The 14928-nt window shown below is 46.4% G+C and overlaps 1 long non-coding RNA gene across 1 annotated transcript; it reads right to left on the reverse strand.

Moving 5' to 3' along the window:
* Positions 1 to 230: 230 nt before the first annotated feature.
* LOC309540952 lies at positions 231 to 3861 on the reverse strand. Its single transcript, XR_014223568.1, has 2 exons — positions 3767 to 3861; positions 231 to 521 (listed from the first exon to the last, which is right to left on the reverse strand). It is a non-coding gene; the product is annotated as an uncharacterized lncRNA (long non-coding RNA).
* Positions 3862 to 14928: the final 11067 nt, after the last annotated feature.

Here is a 14928-nt window from a genome sequence, read left to right on the forward strand (position 1 = left end):
TCTTGTCCTGTCTGAATTGGCAGTACAGCCTGGAATGTACCCAACCCATCCCTGTAGCCACATTATTTAGCAGAAGACGAATAATTACTATATTTGGGAAGTAATATTTGGAGAATTATATAAAATGAATTTTGAGGACTTCCTCCTACTTCAAGATGTAAATCAATTAGATGTTGGAACTTCGAATTCTCTTCTATGCAACGGTAGAATGGAGACCTGGCCAATAAGGAGAAAATTGTTGTTGTTGTTTAGTCGTTTAGTCATGTCCGACTCTTCGTGACCCCATGGACCAGAGCATGCCTGTCTTCCACTGCCTCCCGCAGTTTGGTCAGACTCATGTTTATGGCTTCGAGAACACCGTCCAACCATCTTGTCCTCTGTCATCCCCTTCTCCTTGTGCCCTCCATCTTTCCCGACATCAGGGTCTTTTCCAGGGAGACTTCTCTTCTCATGAGGTGGCCAAAGTATTGGAGTCTCAGCTTCAGGATCTGCCCTTCCAGTGAGCACTCAGGGCTCATATCCTATCCAGAAAGGAGAAAAATTACTTATAATAAATACAATTATTGTATCACAAGCTTTTGATGTTATTTGGCCATCAATCAAACATGGGGGTTTCTCTTTTTTGAGGGGGACCCTGTTCTGATTCTTATTCATTTTGTATTTCTACGTGCACTTTTCCTAAAAATGTTATCGGCTTTAAATAACCATCACAACAGCAAACAATGCACTAAGTTGTAAATTGCGTTGCAGACATGACTTCAGACCTAGTGGACCACATTTAGATTTGGAGTGCAAGTCTGATCCATTTGAGATCAATCCGAGTTAATTGGGAGCGGGGTACATTCCCAGACTGCCTTTGTAATGGATGGCAATGATTACAGGGAGGGTTAAAAACTTGGGAGCTGCAACCTTCATAGCCGACTCTCTGACTTTGGAGGGGGCTTTGCTGGGTCAACCGAAACTAGCTAACAAAACCAGCACAACATTCGTTTTCATTTGCTTCGTGATGATCTCAGTCTCCCTGGAGACTGCCGTGTGTTGCAAAACACAGGCTTGAGCCCTGCAGATGGTTAGGGCGGGGCTATCCATTTTAGGATGGCCTCAACAGGGTGTGTCCTTTGAAGGCTGGGGGTGAGCCCTGCGTATCTTATCTGCTGGAGTCAGCTGCCAGTGTTAGACGAGTACATGTTGTTTCTTTTTAAAGCGCTGGTCGTGTGATCCTCCATCAGAAATGCTTGGGAGTCTTATTTTTTTCTGTTCAAAAACATTAGTTTAGGACGTAAAAAACAAGAACGCAATAAAGAAAACAGTAAGATTTAGGAGAAAGCAATGAGAACGGAACAAAGGATCTAGGGCTATAATTCTGTGTATTCTTTCCTGGAAGTAAGCTCATTGTACACAGTGGGACATCTCAGTAAACATGCATAGAATTGCCCTGTCAGATTACAGTGGTGCCCCGCAAGACGAAATTAAATCGTTCCGCAATTTTTGTCGTCTAGCGAATTTTTCGTCTTGCGAAGCACAAAATCCCATAGGAATGCATTGAAAATCAATTAATGCGTTCCTATGGTCAAAAAAAGTCCAAACAAAGCCAAATTTGGTACAACAACAGTTTATTAACTGCTCTTTAAAGTCACACATACTGTAAAGAGCAGTTCAAAAATTTAAGGGAAAATAAATTAACTTTATAAATAAAACATGTCTTTGTTTTTAGTCAAAGAAAAAAAGTCGCGAGACGTTTTCGTCTTGCGAAGCAAGCCCATAGGGGAAATTCGTCTTGCGAGGCAAATCGCGAACGGAAAAAACTTTCGTCTAGCGAGTTTTTTGTATTGCGAGGCATTCGTCTTGCGGGGCACCACTGTAATTGCTTAAACAGCTACTATCGCACGGACTTGCTAAGGAACATTGGAATTCATGTTATTATTCCTTCATATATTAGAGTGGCTTTATATGTACCTGGTTAAATGAATAATACAATTGCAAGTGTGCCTTTGGAGAGGGGTGTTTGTGTGCAATATGCCAAATTTGGTTGGCTGTTAGGCATTAGGAACCTAGGAAGCAGGATTCTGTAGATTCAGTATTGCCTGCACTGACTGGAAGGGGCTTCCTAGGGCTTCAGAGAGGGTGTCTCCCTGCCTTGCCAGGGTGTGCTAGGAATTGAACCTGTGACCTTTTGCATGCAAACCAGATGCCTTAGCAACTGGGCTACAGCCCTTCTGCTTTGTCACATCTTTACCATTCCCAACATGATTCTGGATAGGTTATCATTTTGGAAGGATGAACAAGTGTGATGTGTGCCAAAATAGTTCTGAAACAAAGGGGAAGTGAGCAGGGAGGAGAGAAGAAGAAGAAGAAGAAGAAGAAGAAGAAGAAGAAGAGGAGGAGAAGTAGAGTTTGGATTTGATACCCCGCCTTTCACTCCCTTTAAGGAGTCTCAAAGCGGCTAACATTCTCCTTTCCCTTCCTCCCCCACAACAAACACTCTGTGAGGTGAGTGGGGCTGAGAGACTTCAAAGAAGTGTGACTAGCCCAAGGTCACCCAGCAGCTGCATGTGGAGGAGCGGGGAAGTGAACCCGGTTCCCCAGATTACGAGACTACCACTCTTAACCACTACACCACATTGGCAATAAAGGTAACTCTTTGGGGGAATAGTCCCTCTGCTCCTCCCAGCCCCATTTTCATCCCCAAACTGTTTGCCTTATAATGTTCCTCACATTCCAGCTGGGAGCCAAGTGCTCTCCCGCTGCTTAGAAAACGACATAGTGGAAGGGTGCAGGGAGCAGTGGCGTAGCGTGGGTTGCCAGGGCCCAGGGCAGTGCAGGAGAGGTGGGTGGGAGAGAGAGAAACCGACAGAGTACGCATGCGCATTCAACTGCACCCGCGTCACCCAGGAGATTGCAGCTGCAGAGATAAGAAAAGAAGAGTTGTTCCATTGTCTGGATAGGTCACTTCCTGGTTTGCATGGAGAAGCTGTTTTCAGTGGAGCCCAGTCACAGAAGCACACAGCTGTGTTGAGGCAGCACCGGATGTTGAAATTTTGTGCCCCCTAACAATTTTGCACCTGGGACAACCACCCCTGTGACCCCACACCATGCCACCAGCAGGGAGTGAGTCCTGCTGTACCTTAAAGATTAACCTGATTTATTGTGGTTCTTGGAGGCAAAGCTTACTTCACTTGATAAACAAAAGATATCGCCAGGAGAAGAAAGCCAAACATATGTCGCTCTGCAATGAGCATCCTAGAAGGGAGTAAACTTTCCTGCTCCAAAGGATATCAAACAGAACTCGAATTCAAAAAATAGAATTCCAAGGCAATTTTTCAAGGAGCTGCAACGTAGCCCTCCCTGTTACCTTGGATCCAAACCAGAAACTAAACGAAACCAGTACTGCTAAGCGGTTCACAATTGAAACTAAGAGAATAAAAGGCAAGGCTTTTCGACAGTTATTTTCAGTGTATATAAGGAAGGCTCTCTCTCCTTCCAGTCATAGACAGATTGGCAGAAAACCAGAAAGCATAGAAGGGAGCGTGAAAGACAAGCGAATTCTGGAACTGGTTATTCTCTAGGGTAAAAATGGTTCCTTGTCCATACAACGAGTACAATCCTATACATGCCTACTCAGATGTAAGTCTCATTGAGTTTGCAAGGGCTTCCTCCCAGTTCCAGGTAAGGTTGCAGCCGAAATTCTTATTTAGTAGAAAAGGAGAGACCACAGCCTCTCCCCATGTTTTCATGTGACAGCCCTGCTTTCCTGTGAAGCACCTACCTCTCCATAACATGTTTTTCATTCAGTACAATTTGTTCTCCTTTTTCTGTCCAGCGTGACTGCTGGGTTATTGTTGTTGTTTTCTCGCTAAATCGCACTCGGCTCCACCTAGCAAACCACTCCCTTGAGGTTAGGCTGCAACCTTCCCTTTCAGATAAACGTAGAGAGGAACAGATGCTGAAGGCCCCTATGTGTTATTTCTCACCACGGGTAAAAACTCAGCACTTCTCATTTCCCCTGGTCCCGATTATGGACTCAGTCAAGAGCAAATCTTTGAAACACCAAAGTTATTCTGCAGTTTTTGGGCATTGTTTTGCTTGCTTTATAAGGTTGCACAGTAACCGTGCAGAAAGTGAATCCTGCTTTTATCTAATCTAATTAGGAAGAAGATGGATGCAACGTAAAAGTTAAGCACAAGTGGTTTTTGAGCACATTTTTTTCTGTCCTGAAAACGGATGGCTCTCAGAATGCAGCAAATGTGTGCTTCCACCACAGTCAAAACATTGCATCTGTCTTCACCTTTAATCAATGCTCATTTGGTGTGGAAGAACAGACCTTGCTTGTTCAACTCAAGGCTCCAGAAAGATGAGGCAGTTCCTGGCATACAGATCAGAAACTTCCTGGTCTCTGGGAATCAGGGCCACATATACTTAGTCCCATTAAACCTTATGAGCTTACTTCTTATTAGACATGCATAAAATTACATGGTTCATCTCCCAATTCCCGTCCCCAAAATTCCTAGCATCCGACACATTTTAATCTTTTGGAATGGGGGTGTATGGGATGTTAGAGGAGGGGTAGTACCTCTGGTGGGGGATGTATTTGGGAGAAGAAAAGGCTTAGGAGTAAACCCCACACAAATCCAGAGTGGAGTTCCTAAGGCAGTTGGATGGTGCTTTGTACACCTCTGGCAAGCTGGTGGCAAATGTTGTTGTTGTTGTTTAGTCGTTTAGTCGTGTCTGACTCTTTGTGACCCCCTGGACCAGAGCACGCCAGGCACTCCTGTCTTCCACTGCCTCCCGCAGTTTAGTCAAACTGATGCTGGTAGCTTTGAGAACACTGTCCAACCATCTCATCCTCTGTCGTCCCCTTCTCCTAGTGCCCTCCATCTTTCTCAACATCAGGGTCTTTTCCAGGGAGTCTTCTCTTCTCATGAGGTGGCCAAAGTACTGGAGCCCCAGCTTCACGATCTGTCCTTCCAGTGAGCACTCAGGGCTGATTTCCTTCAGAATGGATAGGTTTGATCTTCTTGCAGTCCATGGGACTCTCAAGAGTCTCCTCCAGCACCATAATTCAAAAGCATCAATTCTTCGGCGATCAGCCTTCTTTATGGTCCAGCTCTCACTTCCATACATCACTACTGGGAAAACCATAGCTTTAAATATACGGACCTTTGTTGGCAAGGTGATGTCTCTGGTGCCAAATGTATCACTCTGCTTTTCTTTGGACTGCATCAGCAAGGCTAAGAGGAAGACCTTGTTGTCTGGGCAGTCCAGGACCTCCACACACACTGCCCAGGCTTGTGCCCAGGAGAGAGATCAATTCAGTACAGCTAGCACAGCAGTTTGGCTTCACCCCTGAGACGCACTCGATTGTCTTTCAAGACACACAGACACCAAGAAGCTTTGGAATAAATGATATTGGGGCTCATTTAAGGTAGACGCTCTTGCTCAAGCTGCCCTCATCCCCAAAATGTAGAGAAAACAATGCCTATACAACCATGGTAGACATCCTCCACTAAGATGGTCCTCATGACAGAGTGGTGCATGCTCTAGTTATCTCCTGCTTGGACTACTGCAACACACTTTATGTGAGGCTAACTTTAAGGATGACCCGGAAACTACTACTAATCCAGAATGCGGCAGCTAGACACTAGAATGGGAGTGGCCTCCTAGACCATATAACACCGGTCCTGAAAGACTTACATTGGCTCCCAGTACGTTTCCGAGCACAATTCAAAGTGTTGCTGTTGACCTTTAAAGCCCTAAACGGCCTCGGCCCAGTATACCTGAAGGAGCGTCTCCACCCTCATCGTTCAGCCCGGACACTGAGATCCAGCGCCGAGGGCCTTCTGGCGGTTCCCTCACTGCGAGAAGTGAGGTTACAGGGAACCGGGCAGAGGGCCTTCTCGGTGGTGGCACCCGCCCTGTGGAATGCCCTCTCATCAGATGTCAAGGAAATAAACAACTATCTGACTTTTAGAAGACACCTGACGGCAGCCTGAAGGCAGCCCTGTATAGGTAAGTTTTTAATGTTTGATGTTTCACTGTGTTTTTAATATTATGTTGGGAGCCGCCCAGAGTGGCTGGGGAAACCCAGCCAGATGGGAGGGGTATAAATAATAAATAAATTACTATTATTATTACTCAATGGGGTGACATATAGAGAGGCACTGCACTCTCTGAATAAGGGTTTCTACAATGCGCTCTCTCTCCATGCCCTTGGCCCATCATAATGATAGCACCTTGCTAGCCCACAATATTCCGCAACTTCTGCCAGCAGCCATCCGTTCTAGTTAAGTGCATTTGTTCTGCGTTTGATTTGGAGGTCATGTCCCTGACCCAAATCTATAATGTAGGCATGTCTTCTTTCAAAAAACCAACACCACGAATCTGGAGAATGGTGTGTGATATATCCTTTGGCCAAAGGCCTAACTGGGAGAAAACTTACGTGTGCTTGTTCTGAAAGCCATGCAGCCCGACATTTTTGAACGCTTCAATTTTCGATCCTCCAACTTTTCTCCTCTCCAAGTGGAGGCGAGGTTTTCCAGAGCTGTCGAATTGAGATGTCAGCTTATGCAAGAACAGCTGTTTCAATCTTGAGTAAATGCGTACACACAGGGGAAAAAACTTCTTCGCTGTTTAATCTAATCTCTCCATCATGATTTTAATGGAAATCTTATTAGCGACATTTTTTGCATCTCGGTAACACTAAGAAGTCAATTTGTTTCTTTTCTCTCTTGGACTGAAGGGGGGGGGGAGACTACAGAAAATTGAACTAAATGAGAATTGGGTGGGGAGCAATTGAATGAGATATGACGATGGCTGGAATCCTAAATGGAAGTAAAGGCTGATCTATACAGTCAGATCAGTCGCAGGGAAGACAGGTCCTAGGATGTGTAGTTTTCAACTCCAGGTACAGGACAGCATGCTAAAATGTTTCAACACCTCTAGTTTCCTCCACCTAGTGAAAAGAAGATCATCAATTTAGCCTTTCCCCTGATGTGTCAGTTTTCTCCACACATGGAGAATGAGCAATTGCTTACAAGGGGAAAACTTTCAGATATATCTGTCTATGATATGAAGTGGTTTGGTCCTAGGTTCTGTGCCACATGTTTTATTATAGATGCCCCTGTGACATTAACATATGAGAGAGTGCTGGAGGTGAAATAGTTAAACAGGTTACCCAATCAGGACCCAGGGGGGTGGAGTCAGAAGGACTATAAAACCAGCTCTGGGAGGAGTTCATTGGGAGTTGGGTGGTTGGTTGGAGTGGGAGTGAATTGAGATAGAGTTTGTGGGTAGGTTGGGTTAGTGTAGTGAAATAGGCTGAGTCAGGAACAGTTAGGGGCTTGGCAGAGAAGTAAATATCGGAGAGGTGGTTTAGTGAGTGAGAGCAGGTAGCGAAAGTTATAGGTCTGGATAGGCACCCCATGAATGTAATTGACTGATACTGTTTATGAAACCACACGCTTGTTAAACTGCAATAAATAAACAAAAGTTTATGTTCCAATTTAACCCTGACTGGACTCAGTATTGTCCCAGGTAGGGCCTGGGTGGTGGCAGCGAGAAACAAAGTGGTGGCACAGGGATCAATAGGCGGTGAAACGTCCGGGGACCCTGTGTGATCGCCACAGCCCCCCCCCCCACCGGAAACATAGGATCAGACAATCGTAGAGTTACATACATATAGAAAAACGATAATTTAGAATGTTGCCTATCTAGGATCAAACAAACACAAGAGGAGTGATAAGGGGCCAGACAGCAGAATCTCAGAGATTCAACTGACTTTGCACATGACACCAGATGTGAGGGAGCTGATGCGATGCTGCTCCTAACCACATTGCCACAGGAAATAACCCCACCCACAGAGGAGGTGCCCACCCTACAGTTCTTCCTCATGCCGGTGTTTCCTAAGGAACGACACTGATATGGAGACCAGCCACAGCAGGGACTCTTTCAGGGTTTGTCAGGGTTCCTCTCATTATTCTGGCAAAGGGCGCAGGTGGCGCTGTGGTCTAAACCACTGAGTCTCTTGGGCTTACCGATCAGAAGGTCAGCGGTTCAAATCCCTGCGACAGGGTGCGCTCCCGTTGCTCTGTCCCAGCTCCTGCCAATCTAGCAGTTCGAAAGCATACCAGTGTAAGTAGATACAGTATTTTTCCGTGTATAACATGCCTCCATGTATAAGACACCCACAATGTAATTTTTAATTTTCAAAATTAAGAATTGGGGGGAGGAATCCCCCATAGTTGTTGAGCTTTTTTTTAGAGGGGATTGTTGAAAATCACACACCTGCCAGACCGCAAAATCCACCAATCTTCTGTCCCCTCTCTGACAAAAACAGCCACCAGTGACAATCTATGACTCATGGCAGTAATTGATCTCAAGTCCCCACAATGCACTATCCATGTATAAGACAACCCCCCTATTTCTAACATGATTTTTGGGTAAAAAATGCAGTCTTATACACAGAAAAGTACGGTAAATAGGTACTGCTGTGGCAGGAATGTAAGTGGTGTTTCCATGCACTCTGGTTTCCATCACAGTGTTCCATTGCACCAGAAGTGGTTTAGTCATGCTGGCCACATGACCCGGAAAGCTGTCTGTGGACAAACGCCTGCTCTCTTGGCCTGAAAGCGAGATGAGTGCCGCAACCCCATAGTCGCCTTTGACTGGACTTAACCATCCAGGGGTCCTTTACCTTTTACCATTATTCTGGCAAGACAGGAAGGAGCAGCTGCACAGCAGTTCCTCTACTGATAGCATCATGCAAGATCCAGTCTTCATGCTAATAAAGGTAAAGGGACCCTTGACTGCTAGGTCCAGTTGTGGCCGACTCCGGGGTTGCGGCGCTCATCTCGCTTTATTGGCCGAGGGAGCTGGCGTACAGCTTCTGGGTCATGTGGCCAGCATGACTAAGCCGCTTCTGGCAAACCAGAGCAGCGCACGGAAACACCGTTTACCTTCCCGCCGGAGCGGTACCTATTTATCTACTTGCACTTTGATGTGTTTTCAAACTGCTAGGTTGGCAGGAGCTTCATGCTAATAGTGGATACCAAATGGAGCACAAGGCAGCCCTGTAATGCTGAAAAAACCCCAAAACAATTATATTGCCAAAATCAAGGTAACCTATTCAATTTAATACTTATCTATGACCATACAACCTTAAAACCATTGCTTCATAAAATAAATTTGGTAGCCAACAATTCCCAGTGGCTAGATCTCCATTCAGCCTGCATGTTAGCAAACTGACACATATAAATGTACTGTATTATTTGGTGTGTAGGCAAACCATGCCAGACTATTTTTAGCCCAATGGTCTGTACAGCCTCAGGTGGAGTTCTGTTTACAGCAGCATGGGCATAGCCAGGATTTTTATTAGGAGAAGGCAGGCCTTTTGTGTGTGTGGGGGGGGGTGGAACCTCAGTTTGCTATGCATTTTTATTGATTTTTATTGATAGGGGGCGGCTGCCCCTCCTTGTCTCCCCTTGATACAGCGGTGTTTCCAAAACTTGGGTCCTCAGCTGTTTTGGGAGTACAATTCCCATCATCCCAGGCCCCTGGTCCTGCTAGCTAGGGGTGATGGGGGTCGTAGTCCCCAAACAGCTGCAGACCCAAATTTGAGAAACACTGATTTACAGTTTGCACTTGAGAGAACTCTTCCACAGCCAGATGTTAGTGTTCCTCAGTGGCAAATCAACAAGTCCGAACAAAAAAAGCTTGAGCATGAAATTAGAAGGAGCCCTTGGAAGGGCTGATGTTACTTTTAGCTATTTGGGGAATTTATTTCCCCCAAAACTTTAAAAAAGCGAAACCTGTAGGCATCCTTAAATAAATAAATAAAAGCGACACGGGCCAAAACCGCACAGGAATTCTTCCTCGCAGCACCATACCTGCATCGTATTGAAACAAAATGCTACTGCTGCTCTTTACAAGTATCATTTACAGCTTTTGGAAAGTACTGGTGGCTCGACTCCATTTGGCAGTACAGTGCTGTGTTCACTTGGCAGCGTTCTCTCAGGTACCTGGGGCTTGTTACGATTGTGTGTCAAATCACGGGAAGTCCGCAACATTTTGCATGTCTGTCTGTTGGCTCAGGTACATAAATTCTGTGTTGTCCTATGGAGTGGTCCAGGAACATTTCAGGTAGACTCTGTACAGTGGTACCTCAGGTTACATACGCTGCAGGTTACATACGCTTCAGGTTACAGACTCTGCTAACCCAGAAATATTACCTCGGGTTAAGAACTTTGCTTCAGGATAAGAACAGAAATCGTGCAGCGGTGGCACAGCGGCAATGGGAGGCCCCATTAGCTAAAGTGGTGATTCAGGTTAGGAACAGTTTCAGGTTAAGAACGGACCTCCGGAACGAATTAAGTACTTAACCCGAGGTACCACTTTATTAGCTGTGGGTGGCATGGAGGGGTGTGTGTGGCTATGCCTCTCACCTGACCTTCCTCTAGCTTTATGGCTGCTGCCTGGCAAGATGGACACAGGGAGGCAACAGTAAGGATGGTGCCCTGCAAGTCCTGTACCTGCAGAGCCAAGCCAGTGCTCCTGCCGTCGTGTTTGCACTGCGCCTCCTCTCTCCTCCTGTTCTCCATCCCAATATACAGCAGTGTAAAAATCTCAAAGCAATATTTTGAATCCAAGATCAAGGATGGGAGAAACAGGCCTTTGTAACTAGCCCTTAGGACTCTCCGTAGTCCACAGCATCCCCCCCAACCACCACCACCCTTGCCCTTTACCAGGCCTGTTTTGCACCCTCCTTAAGTGGTTTTGCCTGGCGGGAATGTATTCCTCAACTCTGATCATGCATTTTGCTTCCCCGAATGGAGGATAATAGCGAAAGAAATAAGTGTGTGCAGAAACTAGCCCCCTGTACGAAGGTGAATTTCACGTATTTAAATTTAATTGTTCTACATGCCTTTGCCACTGTCATGCAATCCTGGGAAGGTTATGCAGAAAGGTGCTTTTCTCCTTCGGCTAAGAAGTAACCTTAAGGCAGGGGGAGGACTTGGGGGAGGGGGGTGCTGCAAGGAGATAAATAGCAGACTTAGCAATGGCAGCGCTCTTCCCATCTCTGTGTCTGTTTTGCTCTAAAGTGAGATTATACTTTTATTCCCACTCTCCATGATTTGAGAGAGTCCTGAGTTTAAGCAAATTGACCTGCCACCATCAAATGTATTTGGAAAAAACTTGGCTGGCCATCTTGTACAAACACTCTCTCTCATGTAATTCTGAATTCTTAACATTTCAGGGGGTGGGAGTTTTAGTGCTTGGCTTCTCCTTAAGCCCCTCCAGGAAGACCACGAGACCCTCAAGACCACAAGAATTTCCTGTTCTTCAATGTTTCATTATTTTCACTGTGCTTTCAACAACCACAGGAGAATAGAAAGCTATCCAATCTTTTTTTTTTCTTGGATCCTAAACAATTGAAAAGGTATGTTTCCTGTTTTCTCTCTCCTTTCTTAAGTACTAGACAAAAAAGGTACAGATGTGTCAGATGGGGTGGCAGAAGTTCTTCATTCAAACTCAGTCGCTTTTTCTTGTCAAGGATGGATCACCTTGACTATCTGTCAATTGCCCAATCACTTCTTTATCATTTCCTTGTTTGGACCCTTAACCTCATTCGGAGGGCACAGGTCAGTGAGGAAAGTAAAAGGACCCCTGGACGGTTAAGTCCAGTCAAAGGCGACTCTGGGGTTGCGGCGCTCATCTCGCTTTCAGGCCAAGGGAGCCAGTGTTTGTCCACAGACAGCTTTCCGGGTCATGTGGCCAGCAGGACTAAACCACTTCTGGCGCAACAGAACATCGTGATGGAAGCCTGAGCGCACGGAAACACCGTTTACCTTCCCGCCACAGTGGTACCTCTTTATCTAGTTGCACTGGTGTGCTTTCGAACTGCTAGGCTGGCAGGAGCTGGGACAGAACAATGGGATCTCACTCCATTATGGGGATTCAAACTGCCAACCTTCTGATCGGCAAGCCCAAGAGACTCTGTGGTTTAGACCACATCGCCACCTGTGGCAAGCATGCACATTGCATACAGGATGTCCCAGGTTCAATCCCTAGAGCCTCCAGTTAGCAGGTGAGGTGAAAGATTTGTGCTTGAGAAAGAGAGCCATTGCCAGTATGGTATAGAAACACAAAAGAGTCTGACCTGGTAGAAAGCAGCATCCTTTTTGCCTTTATGTATTTCTAAAGCCAAATATTCACAGAAGGGAGGATGAGATTTTCCCATCAGTGGTGGGTGGGGCCAAGGTGGAGGGTGGGTGGAGCAACATTAGGCTGATGTCATGGACCAGTTGGATGCAGAGGTATGGTGGGAGGAGCCAGCTGGGGAACCACCAATGGAAGAAGGCTCAGAGCCTGGACGTAGGTGATGGGACGACGATGAGTGGCCAGAGGGAGAAGGCTGGGAGGAGGTGTCAGAAGCCGAAGAGGTAACAGGGCTTTGTGAGTGGGGAGAGTCTGTGGCGGAGAGCAATCCAGAACCAGAGCTAGAAGCTACAGCAGGAGAGTAGGATGAGGGAGGCCAAGAGGCAGAAATGAGTCAGAATGATAAAGAGTCATGGGTGTCTCCCTCTCCCGCTGGGACAAGTTCACCTCCCTCCTGGGGCTCAGCTACATTAGTAAAGAAAAAGCGCTTTATGTGAGTTATAACACTGGGACACCAGATGGCTCTGTGGAGTCCTATCTTTCGCCAACGGGATTTCCCTTTATGAAGTTTACAATGCGTTTAACTGAATTGCTTTTTTGATGTGTCTAGATCTGGCCCAGGGGATGCGGGTGGTGCTATGGGTTAAACCACAGAGCCTAGGACTTGCTGATCAGAAGGTCGGCGGTTCGAATCCCCGCAACGAGGTGAGCTCCCGTTGCTCGGTCCCTTTTCCTGCCTACCTAGCAGTTCAAAAGCACGTCAAAGTGCAAGTAGATAAATAGGTACCGCTCCGGCAGGAAGGTAAACAGTGTTTCCGTGTGCTGCTCTGGTTCGCCAGAAAGCGGGTCAGTCATGCTGGCCACATGACCCGGAAGCTGTATGCCAGCTCCCTTGGCCAATAAATCGAGATGAGCGCCGCAACCCCAGAGTCGGTCACAACTGGACCTAACGGTCAGGGGTCCCTTTACCTTTACCTTTTAGATCTGGCCCAGGTTCTCCCAGAACCAGGAGAGGCATGAAGAGGGCGGAAGAGAAGTTAGCTTTACACAGACGCGGTCTCAGATTGCTTGGGATAAACCCTGGAGTAGGGGGGACTTAGGCAGCTGTGGAGGGGTAGGGACCTTCAGTCTCAGCAACTGCTTCATAGGGGCAAGACCGACTGAAGAAGAGTTGCTGTGCTCAGAAGGCCTGACACTCCTGTGCAGATTCTGTTTTTTCTAATGAAGAGTTGACTCCATTTACTTTGTGGGGCTCACTGCTGGCTTGTTCCTGACAGCTGCACTCCCTCCATGTGAAAGTCAGAGGTTCCTACGCACACCTCTCTCCAACCAGGTGAGCAAGAGGCATAATTATCACAGTTCAAGGACACATCCCAAGTACCTGAGTGGGCCTGAGAAGGGCCATGCCCTGGAATGAGACCCAAGGTCCAGACAGGGATACCTGCATTGAGATTTCCATCCTCTGCTCATGTGTCATTTCCTCCCTCTTCTGGTCCAGTGTGTGGAAGGGAATTAATTGGGTGAGTCTGCAGGAGGCAATTGCAGGGAAGAATTTGTAAGTGGGGAAAGAGTTACCTTGCAAGCTAACTAGGGCAAATGCCCTCAAATTCACCTTAGGATTACGAAGGAGGTCTACGGAGATGGAAACCCTGTCTCCCAACACATAGCTCTGGCCTCAGACAGACTCTGACAAATAACTGTGACTCATCAGGGGCTGGTCAAGGTAAGTTTACTGGGCTTGTTGTAAATGTTTGCATATTCTTTTTTTCCTTTCTGTTACTTCTCCGCATTCACTGGCCTTTGGGTTATGAAACAGCTGGCCTTGTTTGAACCTCTCCCCTCCTTCTTTCAGAAGATCCCTCCCATCTCTTGCTGCTTTCGGAACTGAGCTTCCCTTCCATCGCTCCTCTGATTACCCTGAAACCCATATCTGGAGAAAGGGACCTTGTCCCTCACAGGTTTTCCCTGGGATGCACACAGTGTATGGTGCTGTGGGACCTGGAGAACACGGAGAACATCTCCACCATGGAGAGATGTTCATAGGTTGAGCTCCAGACTTCATGCTTGTACCCAGACCACCGGTAAGGACCAAGCTTCTTGCGCCACAATTACTCTCAGCTTTGAATGCTCTCCTTGTCACTGTGCACAGTTGGAACAGTCTTAGAAATCATTGTTTTAGTGGTAGATTGCGTTTCCAGCACAACTTTCGCCAACTTGATGCTCTTCAGATATGTTGCTGTCATCAGGCCCAGTCAACACATAGTGATGGGGCAGAATAAGAAAAAGAAAAAGAATTTTATTATTATTATTATTGATATGCCTCCCATCTGACTGGGTTGCCCCAGCCACTCTGGGCAGCTTCCAACAAAATAAAGCATCAACCATTAAAATCTTTCCTGAAGAGGGCCGCCTTCAGATGCCTCCTAAAAGTCAAATAGTTGTTTATCTGTTTGATATCTGATGGGAAGGCAATGTTGGAGGGAACCAGGTTGGCAAAGGTTGTTCTTGCATAGCACTTTTTAAAAACACAAACGTTGTGTGGGCTGGGGGCTGGTAGAGAAATAACCAGATGGAAAAGGTTAGCTTCTAAGGCAGCTTCAACTGCCTCAAAACAATACCATATATTTGGAAGGCCCACATCTCTCCACAAGGCCCTGCTTTCTAGTCAGCTTTAAAATTCAAAATCTTTATGCTTTACTGTTGCTGAACTATTTTCCTCCAAGCTCATGACCAGGCAATTGTCTGCTAATTAGAAGCTGCCAGTCATCAAAGGTCCTT

This window comes from Podarcis vaucheri (genome assembly GCF_965113315.1).
Source record: "Podarcis vaucheri genome assembly, chromosome: 9".
NCBI classification, from domain to species: Eukaryota; Metazoa; Chordata; class Lepidosauria; order Squamata; family Lacertidae; genus Podarcis; species Podarcis vaucheri.